The sequence below is a fragment of the Mustelus asterias genome, chromosome 7 (assembly GCF_964213995.1).
Source record: "Mustelus asterias chromosome 7, sMusAst1.hap1.1, whole genome shotgun sequence".
NCBI lineage: Eukaryota > Metazoa > Chordata > Chondrichthyes > Carcharhiniformes > Triakidae > Mustelus > Mustelus asterias.
Window position 1 is genome coordinate 88,382,990 of NC_135807.1, and position 14,670 is coordinate 88,397,659.

At 44.4% G+C, this 14,670-nt stretch overlaps 1 pseudogene; it reads left to right on the plus strand.

Annotated features, from left to right (window-relative positions):
- The first annotated feature begins 1,020 nt into the window (after positions 1-1,020).
- LOC144496136 (dynamin-like GTPase OPA1, mitochondrial pseudogene) lies at positions 1,021-1,858 on the plus strand (annotated as a pseudogene).
- Positions 1,859-14,670: the final 12,812 nt, after the last annotated feature.

Here is a 14,670-nt window from a genome sequence, read left to right on the forward strand (position 1 = left end):
AATCTTTTATGGATTCAATACCTTCGTTGGTGTTGCCTCTACCGGTAACCATAGAAGAAACCATAGAAACCCTACAGTGCAGAAGGAGGCCATTCGGCCCATCGAGTCTGCACCGACCACAATCCCACCCAGGCCCTACCCCCACATATTTACCCGCTAATCCCGCTAACCTATGCATCTCAGAACTCTCAGGGGCAATTTTTAACCTGGCCAATCAACCTAACCCGCACATCTTTGGACTGTGGGAGGAAACCGGAGCACCCGGAGGAAACCCACGCAGACACGAGGAGAATGTGCAAACTCCACACAGACAGTGACCCGAGCCGGGAATCGAACCCGGGACCCTGGAGCTGTGAAGCAGCAGTGCTAACCACTGTGCTACCGTGCCGCCCTCTCACTGTGCTACCGTGCCGCCCTAACAACTGCAAAGTAACCCAAAGCCTTCATTGGAAACAACTTGCCTTCCACAATCTGTTGAATCCGACTTGGACTGGCAAAGTGTTTCTCAGCTAGATCCACGTTGGTCAACACAAAGCTGGTCCTTCTGCCTTGTGGGTCCATCTGGCTCACCAAGTCAGTTACAATACTGCATTCAGCATCTACTGAACCATCTTGGATACGAAGGATAATGAATGGTACTGGTCAATCTTCCTGGTGTTATCAGTATTGTAACATCAGGAATGGCTGCTGACTCCAAGGATATAATTTTTAGCATAAGCAAGGCTTACAAGCAGAACCCTAATGCCATTATCCTTTGTTTTGGATTAAATTCTGGATGAAGTGATCAGCTTCGGTCAGGTTACTCCAAAACACTGGGAAGAGATTCTACAAAGGAAACTGTGGGAAAGAGTCTCTACACATGTGATAGAGAATATTGACCTTCCTGCTGCCCAGTCTGTGAATTCAGGCACATTCAATACCACAGTGGGCATCAAGCTCAAGCAGTGGACTGACACACAGTTGCCTCACAAAGCAGTAGAAGTTGCTTGGGGAACCTTGGAGGATGAATTTGCTCGATTTATGTCAGAGCACAAAGGGAAGGACCATGAAGATATCTTTGACAAACTAAAACATGCTGTTAAAGATGAAAGTATAAAACGTCACAGATGGGATGAGCAGGCTGAAGGCAGTCTGCGAGTCATCCAGCACAATGCTTTAGAAGATCGTTCCATATCTGACAAACAGCAGTGGGATGAAGCTATCCATTTCCTGGAAGAAACCTTGCAAACCCGTCTTCGAGATACTGACTCTGTCATTCGTGATATGGTGGGGCCAGATTGGCAAGAAAGGTGGTTCTACTGGAAATCACGGTCTCCAGAACAGCATGTTCGAAGTGAAACCAAAACCGAACTGGAACGGCTGCTAAAAATCACTGAGGAACCTACAGCTTATCTTGCTAACGATTAAGTTACAACAGTTTGTAAAAACCTGGAGGCCAAAAATGTAGATGTGGACACCATTCTGATTAAAGATACTTGGCACCAGGTTTAGCGAAAACACTTCCTAATGGAATCGCTGAACCATTGTAATCTTTGCAGAAGAGGTTTCCACTATTACCAAAGGCATTTTGTAGATTCTGGGCTTGAATGCAATAATGTTATCCTGTTCTGGCGCATTCAGCGAATGCTAGCTATTACAGCAAACACACTCCGACAACAGCTAACAAATACTGAAGTGAGACGCCTTGAAAAGAATGTAAAAGAAGTGTTGGAGGGTTTTGCTGATGACAATGCTGAAAAATTTCAACTGTTGACAGGAAGGCGAGTTCAATCAGCAAAGGACCTCAAAAGGGTTCGTGAGATTCAAGAGAAGTTAGAAGTATTCATTGAAGCTCTTCATCAAGAAAAATAACACAGTCTCTCGTCACACACTGCCATACATCCCCCCATCCTCCCATCCCCCCCAGAGGATGATCCATCACGCCCCCTCTCCTCCTCCCACCACCCGCCCCAGAGGATGATCCGTCACGCCCCCTCCCCTCCGCCCCTCCCTCCCCCTCCAGATGATCTGGGCCAGAGAGCCACTCTCTCTGCTTTTTTCTCCCTGCCCGGGCGCGCTGCTTCAGATTTTTTTTCGAACTGCGCATGCGCAGTTCAGAGCTCCGATCGTTCCGGCAGCGCTAAGCCCCGCGGTTCGGACTGGAGCCGGCAAAACGCGTATGGGCGCGCTGGAAAGAGGATTCCAGGCTCAGATCTATTTGACGCCCAGATTCGGCACTTCGACTCAAAATGGTAAAATCAGGCCCGATGTCAGCACTGTGCACCTTTAGAAGTACTCTTAAAACTGTACTGCCTGACCTTTTCCTATGATTTATAAGGTCATATTTTGGGGCTTTTTTTGTTTACTTTGCATTAAACTTTTCTAGTCTTACATTTTGTTTGTGTTTATTTTTCAATATCTGACTTGAATCTAAGGTTTTCTCCTCTATTGTTCCCAATATATAGGAAATAGCACTGTATGGATAGAATTGGAAATCCTTCGTGAAGTCCTTGTGCCCTTATGGAGATGGAGAGTTTATAGCCAGGAGCAGAGGCAGATACATCAGCTGTTCTGATGAAAGGTCATTGGCCTGAAAGATTGGGCTGAATTTGCAAATTGCTGTGGGGTCGGGACCCTGCATGGGTGCAATTTCAGAACTGTCTGCACCGACAACACCACACCCAGGCCTTATCCCCGCAACCCCATGTATTCACCCTGCTAATCCCCCTGACACTAAGGGGCAATTTACTATGGCCAACCCAATTAACCTACACATCTTTGGAGTGTTGGAGGAAACTGGAGCACCTGGAGGAAACCCACGCAGACATGGGGAGAATGTGCAAACTCCACACAGACAGTGACCTGAGGCCGGAATCGAACCCGGGTCCCTAGCGCTGCGAGGCAGTAGTGCTAATCACTGTGCCACCATGTCACCCATATCACCCTCTTGAGCAGTCACTCATACCCCTGGCCATCTGACAAGGCAAGGCAGCAAAAACCCCGAACATGCTTTTGTCACTGGATCCAGGTAGGCAGTGTCTGCCACCAAGGAGGCATGCAGCAACTCTAGTTGCTCATCAAGTTTGCCTCCAATTAAAACATTGACTTTTGAACATTACATAATGAGAGTGACACAGCTGAGGACCCTGGAATTCATCCAGGTTTCATGTTCCTGATCCCGTTTGGAAAATCTCTATTCTCGCTCCACAGACACTACCTGACCTGCTGAGAATTTCCAGCATTTTCTGTTTTTACTTCAGATTTCCAGAAACTGTGGTACCATGCTTTTGTATCAATTGGTTAAGTTGCTGTCTAGTCAGGATGCGTTAAGGCCAGAGACGGTTGTTGAAGCGCTGTCCAATCCTCCAGCTCTGCTCCCCTCTTACACTTTTCAAAATATCTTGATAATTGTGGACTTCCTTTGGCTGCTACATGGAGATTGTTGAAGTGTTGGCTGATTACCTGGGGCCTTCCGCAGCTATTTAATTAACCACTATGCTTCCTGAAATAAAAGTGTATGAACATGCAGCATGCCAGTTGGATATTGGAGGAAGGGGAGGTTTGTAATGATCCTGTCAACCATCTGTTGAAGTTTATTCTGAAAGGTGAAACTGAGTCATACATACATGGGCTTGTGCTCATTTAAACTGTGCTGGAAGTGTGAAAGGATCCATGTGAATAAGCAGGTGGTTGAGAGGAAACAAAAGCAAAAATACTGCAGATGTTGGCAATCTGAAATAAAAACAGGAAATGTTGGAAAATCTCAGCAGGTCTGACAGTATCTGTGGAGAGAGAAACAGAGCGGACATTTCAAGTCCGTATGACTCCTCTTCAGAGTTAAAGAGAGGGAGAAATGTGAAGAATTATATACTGTTTAAGAGGACTGGAGCAAAGCCACAGGTCAATGATAGATGGAAGGTGGAAGGGATTGCAACACAAGACAGAGGAAGTGTTAATGGCAGTGTGAAGGAAAATGGAAGGTGCGAATAGTGGCATTAAGATAAGAGTGTAGAATGTGTTAATAGTAGAACAAAGGCCAGTGTATGGTGAAGGCAAAACTTAAGATCAAGTGGAAGAGGGTACATCCAGTGATCCAGAGACTGGAGACACTTGTTCATTCTGACAGCCCGGAGTAAACTGTTGTACATGGGATATTATTATGAATGCTGAAATCTGCAATAAAACAAGAAATGCTGAAAATGTTCAGTAGGTCAGGCAGCACCTGCGGAGAAAAACCGAGTTAACGTTTTGAATTGAGATGACCTTTCATCAGAACTGAAAGGTGCCTTAGATTGGAAGTGCACAGAGGTGTAAGACTTTTAGAGAAAAAAATTGATCTAAGATGTAAGTGAATTAACGTAAAGTGCAGGTGATATTTATTAGCACAGGGGGATGTGAGGTGTGCATTACCAGAGTTAATGAGTGAAGCAGAGAACACAGGGTATTTTTTCCCACCTTCAGACTCCAAAGGAGGGAGGAGTTACACAATAAATGGCAGAGTCATCAGGAGTATAGAAACACAGAGGGACCTAGGTGTGCAAGTCCACAAATCCTTGAAGGTGGCAACACAGGTGGAGAAGGTGGTGAAGAAGGCATATGGTATGCTTGCCTTTATAGGACGGGGTATAGAGTATAAAAGCTGGAGTCTGATGATGCAGCTGTATTGAACGCTGGTTAGGCCACATTTGGAGTACTGCGTCCAGTTCTGGTCGCCGCACTACCAGAAGGACGTGTAGGCGTTAGAGAGAGTGCAGAGAAGGTTTACCAGGATGTTGCCTGGTATGGAGGGTCTTAGCTATGAGGAGAGATTGGGTAGACTGGGGTTGTTCTCCTTGGAAAGACGGAGAATGAGGGGAGATCTAATAGAGGTGTACAAGATTATGAAAGGTATAGATAGGGTGAACAGTGGGAAGCTTTTTCCCAGGTCGGAGGTGACGATCACGAGGGGTCACGGGCTCAAGCTGAGAGGGACGAAATATAACTCAGATATCAGAGGGACGTTTTTTACACAGAGGGTGGTGGGGGCCTGGAATGCGCTGCCAAGTAGGGTGGTGGAGGCAGGCACGCTGACATCATTTAAGACTTACCTGGATAGTCACATGAGCAGCCTGGGAATGGAGGGATACAAACGATTGGTCTAGTTGGACCAAGGAGCGGCACAGGCTTGGAGGGCCGAAGGGCCTGTTTCCTGTGCTGTACTGTTCTTCGTACTTTGTTCTTTGAGTCAGTAGCTTGCACTGTGTGGGAGGCACTGGAGGACTGACCATATAATGTGCGGGGTAATGGATGCTTGACTCACCTTAGTGGCTAATGGCCACAGTTCTCATGCTCAAAGAAAAAACAGAGGCAAAGAGTAAAGGAGGCTCCAAGACTCAGTTTCCCACAGACTGTCCTCGAAGTAAAGGTCAAAAGAACTTTCTATGGGACAACCAGTCAAAATAAGTGACAACCCCTGGAGACATGTGATAGTTGGTCATGTTGGCAGGAATTCCCTCTAAACCTGCCTGAAGCACTGCCCATCGCTGATGTGTCTGGCAGTTAACCGAGTCCCTGACACCTCTAGTGACCTGGAGGCTGGCTGGAAAATTACATATATGATTGCCTTTGAGTGGCTCAACTGGCTACCTGCTGCTTGTGGGCAGGTAGCCCTTCCAGCACCGCTCCCCACCCCTCCTGCTCCACTACCATACCCCCAACTCCCCCTCTGACCACCTTGCCTCAGGGAAAATTGCACAAGGGCAGGAAAGAGCTCAAGACACTGGTTGGTGGCACAAAATCCAAAATTCTTTATCCACCCATCTCCACGCTTGGCACCCCCATCAGGCACTAAATATTCAGCCCTTAGGAACAGATTACATTAGTGATCAAAAGAAAGAAGTATGAAGGTGATGCGCGATTAATTCACTCGGGAGGCTGGATCGTACCCGGGAAATAAAGGCTTTTATTAGCAATAGGAATGGAGCATACTGCTTAACAATACAATCCCAGACTAAAGGGTCACTAGGAAGTGCAGTGACCTTTATACTTCTATAGGAAGGCGGAGCCAACCGGAGTGTACCACAGAACAATACCAACAGGTGGAACACCCCAACCCTAACCCCAACAGTAACAAGAGTAACATATGTACAAGTACCCATAGTGATAACCATCTATGGTTCAGTACCCACAGTGGTAACCATCTATGGTTCACCACAGAAGGGATATTAAAATAACATTTATATAGAGGAGCAGAACCAATATGGACCGGTTGGGTCAAATATCCTGTTTTTAAATTTCTATAATTAGAAAACAATACCATACAAAATTAATAAATTGAAACACAGAAACAGGGCCTTTTCTTTGATTTGATTTGATTTATTATTGTCACAGTGAATACAGTATACAGTGAAAAGTATTGTTTCTTGTGCCAAACAGACAAAGCATACCGTACATAGAGATGGAAAGGAGAGAGTGTGGAATGCAGTGTTTCAGTCATAGCTCGGGTGTAGAGAAAGATCAACTTAATGCAAGGTAGGTCCATTCAAAAGTCTGATGGCAGCAGGGAATTATTTGGTATTGTACTGTTGATTAAATAAGTTGTGTGATGACAAAGTGTATTTTTAACTGATATCCAGCGTCAAGTTCCCAGAGTAGAAGACTGAAAATGAATGAGTTATGCAACAAATGCATAACTTTAACATGAGTCACAATCCGACACACAGAAGTACCAGAGGAGCAGTCCTCTTGACACTCCACACCATAGAAGATGACCTGATTTCTCTTCTATTTTCAGTGGTTCTCGTGCGACATTTGTTTATTAACTCTATATTCTATTACTTCAGCTATTGTTATTCATGTTACACATTGTACAATGATAAACATAATTTTGTGCATTTGCAAGTGCGGTCCATGATTAATTAGTTCTGCATTACTCACATAGTGCTCTGTTGAAAATGCTTACAAAATCTCATTGTGTCGTGTCCTTCTGTGTGTTCACAGTCTGATGCAAATTAAGCAAGATTTTACTTTTATATCTCCACCACATCAAAATCCTCAAACTCAGAGAAACACCAAAATCTCTGAATAGGGCAAAGTCTCTACCCATCAGTGGAGAAGCTGACATGACTGAAGAAGACCAAACAAAGGGAGCAGTGTTTAGGTGAACAGCTTCCCTCGGGCACAGAGTTCAGAGGCAGGCAACAGTCTTTTATGTTGAGCATCTTCCATAATGCAACACAAAAGCTACAGATCAGCTGCTGGCTCTGAATCAATTCTACCACAGCATCAGACCATTCTGGAGGGACAACTTCAGCTCATGATGTTATAGGTTATGTACTGATTCATTTTTGTTTCTGGAAGTACAATGCACAATATTATAAAATGTCATGAAATCTGATTGCCACAACATGCTGTTTCTAAGGTTAAGTGGGGCACACACTTGAAGAGTCGTTGAACAATTTTCCTTACAGTTTCAGGGTGTCACTTTCAGATCTGCAAGCCAATAGCTGGGAAGTTAACATGAAGGGAATTTTAGAGCAAGTCCGGTTAATCCCAAAGGGGTCTCCACTACATTCCTTCCAACGCTCCTCAAATAGTAATGTACAAAATCTGTATATATACAAAGTCAACACAGCACATTTATAATATTGTCAATCTGCCTGAAAAATCATACTAATTATGAGGGTCACTTTGATATTGCAACTTTACGTAGTTGCATCTTAGTGCTCTAAAATAATGTCAGTTAGTACTCAGCAAGAACTTGTTGCGACACATATCTGTTTTACAGGTACTGTTTATGAAGTTTGTAATACAATTTCCTTGCATTCCAAAATTTTATAAGATTTATTCATCATAAAAATACATTACAATGTACTTTTTGCATTTCTGTTGGTTGAACATTATAGATCTCCTCATATTTCTTCTAAAGTTTGTGCCTGAGCCTCATTGGCAGACTGATGTAGAGATGCAGGAATCATCAGTGCTCCCTTTCCCTCTGATCTTCATTACATATTAATGCGGCAGGAGCTATAAATTTTTAAAAGCGCTTTTTTTTTGTAGATGCTCTTTACCCAGAGCAATAGCATTGACACGGCTCACAATATAAAAACTTGAAGCACTCAGCAATGTATGCAAGAATCATAACAAGTGCTTGCAGTGGAAATGAGTTTCATAATGCATCACATTATGAATATATTATATTGTTGAGAACAATTCATCTGCCTTTTGCCTTGTAGATAGTGAAGCTTTAAAATGTACTATGAATAGGGCTGAATTTCACACAAAGTAGCTTTAGTTGCAATGGAAAATTCAGACATCTCCTGATTTGACAGGATCACAGTTAATAACTGGCCACATTTCAGTATTTCAAGGTTACGTGCACAACCTTTTTCAGTTCAAAGTGAATAATCCAGACTCATTGGTCCCATTATCAGCATGTGGAAAGCTGAAGGTTGCTGGGGAGATAACATGGGGTGGAATTTAAGGTTGGTCAAGGGGTTGCAGAAAGGAGTGGGCAGATCTGCTGGATTGGGTAAGAAGTGAAGTTTCAAGTTCCCAAACTTCGGCCCAACACGTAGAGTTCTCCTGGCAGTGGGATGGAAGAGTGACGGCATTGCCGTCAGTGTGAGGCAGAACATTAATTTTAATGTGGTTGAGGGAAGGTCAAGGGTGACTGAGGGAGGGCAGAAGGTGATTTGGGGAAGGTTGAGTATCCTTAAGGGAGGATTGAGATTGATCGAGGGCGGCACAGTGGCACAGTGGTTAGCACTGCTACCTCCCAGCGCCAGGGACTCGGGTTCGATTCCCAGCTTGGGTCACTGTCTGTATGGAGTTTGCACATTCTCCTCGTGTCTGCGTGGGTTTCTTCTGGGTGCTCCGGTTTCCTCCCACAGTCCAAAGATATACAGGTTAGGTGGATTGGCCATGCTAAAATAGCCCCTTAGTGTCAGGGGAACTACCTAGGGGGGGTTATGGGGATAGGACCTGTGTGGGATTGTGATTGGTGCAGACTTGATGGGCTGAATGGCCTCCTTCTGCACTGTAGGGTTTTATGATTCTATGATTCTGTAGGATCAAGGATGACTGAGGGAGGGTGGAGGGTGATCAAGAGAAGGTTGTGTCATTCAGAGAAGGTCAATGGTGACTGAGGGAGGGTTGAAGATGATCAAAGGAAGGTCAAACGTAACCTAAGCAGGAATTCTTTGAGGACGTAACTAGTCGAATAGATAAGGGGGAACCAGTGGATGTGGTGTATTTGTATTTTCAGAAAGTTTTTGGTAAAGCCCTATATAAGAGGTAAGTGTGAAAAATTAAAGCGCATGGGCGGTGGGTAATGTACAGTCATGGATTGAGAAGGCGAGCAGACATGAAACAGAGAGGAGGAATAAACAGATTTTTTTCACAATGGAAGGTGGGGTCCTGCAGGGATCAATGCTTGCGCCCCAGCTATTCACAAAACACGTCAATGATTTGGATGGGGGAATCAAATGTAATATTTCCAAGTTTGCTGATGACACCAAACTAAGTGGAATTGTGAGTGATGAGGAGAAAGTAAAAAGGCTTCCAGGCAATTTTGATAAGTTGAGTGAGTGAGAGATGCAGTATAACATGGATAAGTGTGATTTTATCCACTTCCGTTGGAAAGGTAGAATGGCAAAGTATTATTTAAATGTTCATAGATTGGGAAATGTTGATGCACAAAAGGACCTCAGCATCCTCGCACACCAATTACTGAAAGCAAGCTGTGCAGTTACAGCAAGCAGTTAGGAAAGCACATGATATGTTGGCCCTCATTGCAAGAGAACCTGAGTACAGGAGCAAGGATGTCTTACAGCAGCTTGGTGAGACCACACCTGATTGTGTACACTTTTGGTCTTCTTATCTAAGAAAAGATATACTTGCCATAGAATGAGTGTAGCGAAGGTACACCAGAGCGATTCCTGGGATTGCACGATTGTTGTATGAGGCGAGACTGGGTTGAATAGGTTTGTATTCACTGGAGTTTAGAAGACTGATACGAGATCTAACTGAAACATATAAGACTCTAACAGGGCTGGAAAGTCTGGTTGCAGGGTTATCATTTCCTCTGGCTGAGGAGTCTAGAACAAGGGGTCACAGTCTCAGGATATGGGCTAGGCCATTTAGGACTGAGGTATGGAGACATTTCTTCACAGTAAGAAGTCTCACAACACCAGGTTAAAGTCCAACAGGTTTATTTGGTAGCAAAATCCACTAGCTTTTGGAGCGCTGCCCCTTCATCAGGTGAGTGGGAGTTCTATTCACTAACAGGGCATATAAAGACACAAACTCAATTTACAAAATAATGATTGGAATTCGAGTCTTTACAGGTAATCAAGTCTTAAAGGTACAGACAATGTGAGTGGAGAGAGCGTTAAGCACAGGTTAAAGAGATGTGAATTGTCTCCAGACAGGACAGTTAGTGAGATTTTGCAAGCCCAGGCAAGTCGTTATGGGGGCTACAGATAGTGTGACAAGAACCCAAGATCCCGGTTGTGGCCGCCCTCATGTGTGCGGAACTTGGCTATCAGTCTCTGCTCAGTGACTCTGCGCTGTCATGTGTCGTGAAGGCCGCCTTGGAGAACGCTTACCCGAAGATCAGAGGCCGAATGCCCGTGACCGCTGAAGTGTTCCCCAACAGGAAGAGAACACTCTTGCCTGGTGATTGTCGAGCAGTGTTCATTCATCTGTTGTCGTACACTAAGCTTAATGCTCTCTCCACTCACATTGTCTGTACCTTTCAGACTTGATTACCTGTAAAGATTCGCATTCCAATCTTTATTTTGTAAATTGAGTTTGTGTCTTTATATGCCCTGTTTGTGAACAGAACTCCCACTCACCTGACGAAGGGGCAGCGCTCCGAAAGCTAGTAGCTTTTGCTACCAAATAAACCTGTTGGACTTTAACCTGGTGTTGTGAGACTTCTTATTGTGTTTACCCCAGTCCAACGTTGGCATCTCCACATCATGACACTTCTTCACTCAGAGGCTGATGAACCTGTGAAATTCTCCATCACATAAATCAGTAGAGATGTATTTAAGGAAGGAATAGATAGATTTCTAGAAACAAAGAGCATCAAGAAGTGTGGGAGAGAGTGGGATTGTGACGTTGAGATAGAAGATCAGCCATGATCACATTGAATGGCAGAGCAGACTTGATGGGCCGAATGGCCTACACTTGTTCCAATTTTCTATGTTTCCATGTTTCTAAGGAATTAAATCAGTAACCTTTGAATATAATAGTCCTATTGATCACCTTCCAAAGTTTTCCTTTTAGATTAAAGAGAGTCTTTTTCAAAGTATTTATTTGAATTAATTCCGTGCTGGCTGCTGTAATGAATTTTTCCAGACAACAAAAAAAATCTACCGGTATGTGTTTAAAGTTACAAAGCAGGAGTAAAGGCACCCCAAACATAAAGTCATTAATAACAAATACTCCCTATGAAATAGCAAGTGTGGAAAACTACATTGAGTAAACTAGTCTTTTTCCAAAATTTATTATACACTTTGTCTAATTCATGACTCATTTCTAAAACTGGTGATTTATTCTGTAACTGGTATCTGGACAATGTTGAACTTGTGCTGATTTATCTTTCACCAATTTAACTGCCAGCAATTTTTCTGTCTTTGAATGTGTTTGTATATTATTACTTACGTTGTTCATGCAAACTGGCTTAAAAGCCCTTGATGTCTATATGAATAGTTTATCCGGATTACTGTTGTCACATTCAAGAATTTTTGTGTCAAGGGGGACACAAAGGAATGCACCAAACAGATATTAGTGTCAGCATAGTTCAGATTACTCCAGGAAACTGCACAGAGACATTGAGAAGCTGTCACTGAAGCTCTTTGAAACTCTTCTATGATATGAAGTGCCCAAAACTCAGAAGATGCAACATCACTTCTTTCCCTTACCCCATCGATTAACAAAAATACAATTATCTGAGCGGGTTTGCCCTTCTGAATCGGCTCGAAGTCACATTCTGCTGAGCACCTCACTGAAACACATGTCCAGATGATAGAGAGGCTGTGACAGCCAAGGGCCTAACAGTCGGAGAACTGTTGGAGGACAGGCTGGCAATTATACGCTAAGTAACTCACTTCCTGACTCCCCAAAGTTCAATTCCAGCTTTGGGTCACTGTCTGTGTGGAGTTTGCACATTCTCCATGTGTCTGCGTGGGTTTCCCCCGGGTGTTCCAGTTTCCTCCCACACTCCAAAGATGTGCGGGTTAGGTAGATTGGCCATGCTAAATTGCCCCTCAGTGTCAGGAGGGTTAGCAGGGTAAATACATGGGGTTAAGGGGACAGGGCCTGGGTGGGATTGTTGTTGGTGCCGGCTCGATGGCCAAATAGTCTCCTACTGCACTGCAGGGATTCTATGATCTCAGGCAGAGTAGATGTGTTAATGAGAATTCATATATTTAATTCATAAATATATGAATTAACCATTTACAATAGCAGATGGTAGGAGTGTGCAGAGATACTCTTGCCTGGATGAATGCAGTTCAAACAACACTCAAGAAGCTGGGCAGCAACCTTTGTCATCCAGACTCGAAACATTGGCTCTGTTCTCTCTCAACAGATGCTGTCAGACCAGCTGAGATTTTCCAGCATTTTCTGTTTTGTTGCGCCATATGGAGTTGTTGTCCTGCGCACCTTTCCTCTGTTGTTCATGAATGCCGTAGGGCAGAGTGAATGATTCCTATGTTTTACTGTCTGATAGCCTTGGATGTGTTGCTGTGGCATTGGTGTGGTGAACCATAGATGGTTACCACTATGGGTACTGAACCATAGATGGTTAACACTATGGGTACTTGTACATATGTTACTGTTGTCACTGTTGGGGTTAGGGTTGGGGTGTTCTACCTGTTGGTATTGTTCTGTGGTACACTCCGGTTGGCTCCGCCTACCTGTAGGAGTATAAAGGTCACTGCACTGCCAGGTGACCCTTTAGTCTGGGATTGTATTGTTATATAGTATGCTCCATTCTTGTTACTAATAAAAGCCTTTATTTCCCGGGTACGATCCAGCCTCCCGAGTGATTTAATCGCGCATCAATTGGCCCCTCAGCTTCTCAGATCTGAGATTTCACTTTAGGGCTCCACCCCTCGGCACCTCAGAGTTACCTCTGCCTCCTCAGTGTGTTTCTGAATCTATCTCTCCTGATCCCTGGATCTCACCTCAATGGAAGTCAGATAAATTTTGAAACTGAGAGTCAGAGATGATGCCTGAAAACTGCCAATTTTTAATGACGGTGTAGTTCTGTGTTGTCCATTAAATCAATGACTGCACAAGGAACTTTCAGCAAGCAGCAGATTTATGAATTAAATATATAATTTTCATTAACACACCTCCTCTGCCTGAGATCATAGAATCCCTACAGTGCAGTTCCTGCAGGTAGTTATTAACCCATTGCGTTTCCATTGTGGGCACACCGCCCACTTCTTTCAGGATAAGTTGGGGGAATGGCAAAAGTAAAATGGAGCTATTGGGCTGCAGGGTCTTGTTGTTGACCCCTGCTAGCTGGTCATAGCCTCATGCAGTCTGCATACAGACCATTTGGCCCGATGTTATAGAACATGGAGTATGGACGTGTTTATCATAGAGCGCCTTGTTGTTTAATCTGTGTTGTAGCAATACTTAAGGCAGGCTGGGTACAAGTTCTGGCTGCTACATGGCCTTGGCGGTTGGGATCATGGTCCTGCTGCATCTGGAGAAGAGCCGTTGAGCTGGCGAGGGCAGGCCCTGATGGGAAAGGTTACACCGGCTTAGAAACACAGCTTAGAAATCAGTGTTGTCCCACGCATACTATTCCAGAAGATGTTTGGCGGAGCGTACAGCTCTCTCAACCAGCCCATTGGACTGTTTATTTTGAGGCTGCTCGTTACATGATGAAAATCCCAAGTGGACGCAAAGGTACGGAATTCGGCAGGGACAAGCTGGTGGGCATTGTTGGTCATGAACTTCTACGGAATACCGTGCATGGCAAAGTGTCTCTGGAGTTTCAGAATTGCTGAACTGCTGGCTGTACTTGGTAAATAGAGTAAGAAGTCTCACAACACCAGGTTAAAGTCCAACAGGTTTATTTGGCAGCACTAGCTTTCGGAGTCTCAGTCTCCTTCATCAGGTGAGTGAGGACTTGTGTTCACAAACAGGGCATATAAAGACACAAACTCAATTTACAAGATAATGGTTGGAATGCGAGTCTTTACAGGTAATCAAGTCTTAAAGGTACAGACAATGTGAGTGGAGAGAGGGCCAAGCACAGATTAAAGAGATGTGTGTTGTCTCCAGCCAGGAGAGTTAGTGAGATTCTGCAAGCCCAGGCAGGTCGTGGGGGTTACAGATAGTGTGACATGAACCCAAGATCCCGGTTGAAGCCGTCTTCATGTGTGCAGAACTTGGCTATCAGTTTCTGCTCCGCGATTCTGCGTTGTCGTGTGTCGTGAAGGCCGCCTTGGAGAACGCTTACCCGAAGATCAGAGGCTGAATGCCCGTGACTGCTGAAGTGTTCCCCGACTGGAAGGGAACACTCCTGCCTGGTGATTGATGAGCGGTGTTCATTCATCCGTGTCGTAGCGTCTGCATGGTCTCCCCAATGAACCATGCCTCGGGACATCCTTTCCTGCAGCGTATCAGGTAGACAACATTGGCTGAGTTGCAAGAGTATGTACCGTGTACCTGGTGGATGGTGTT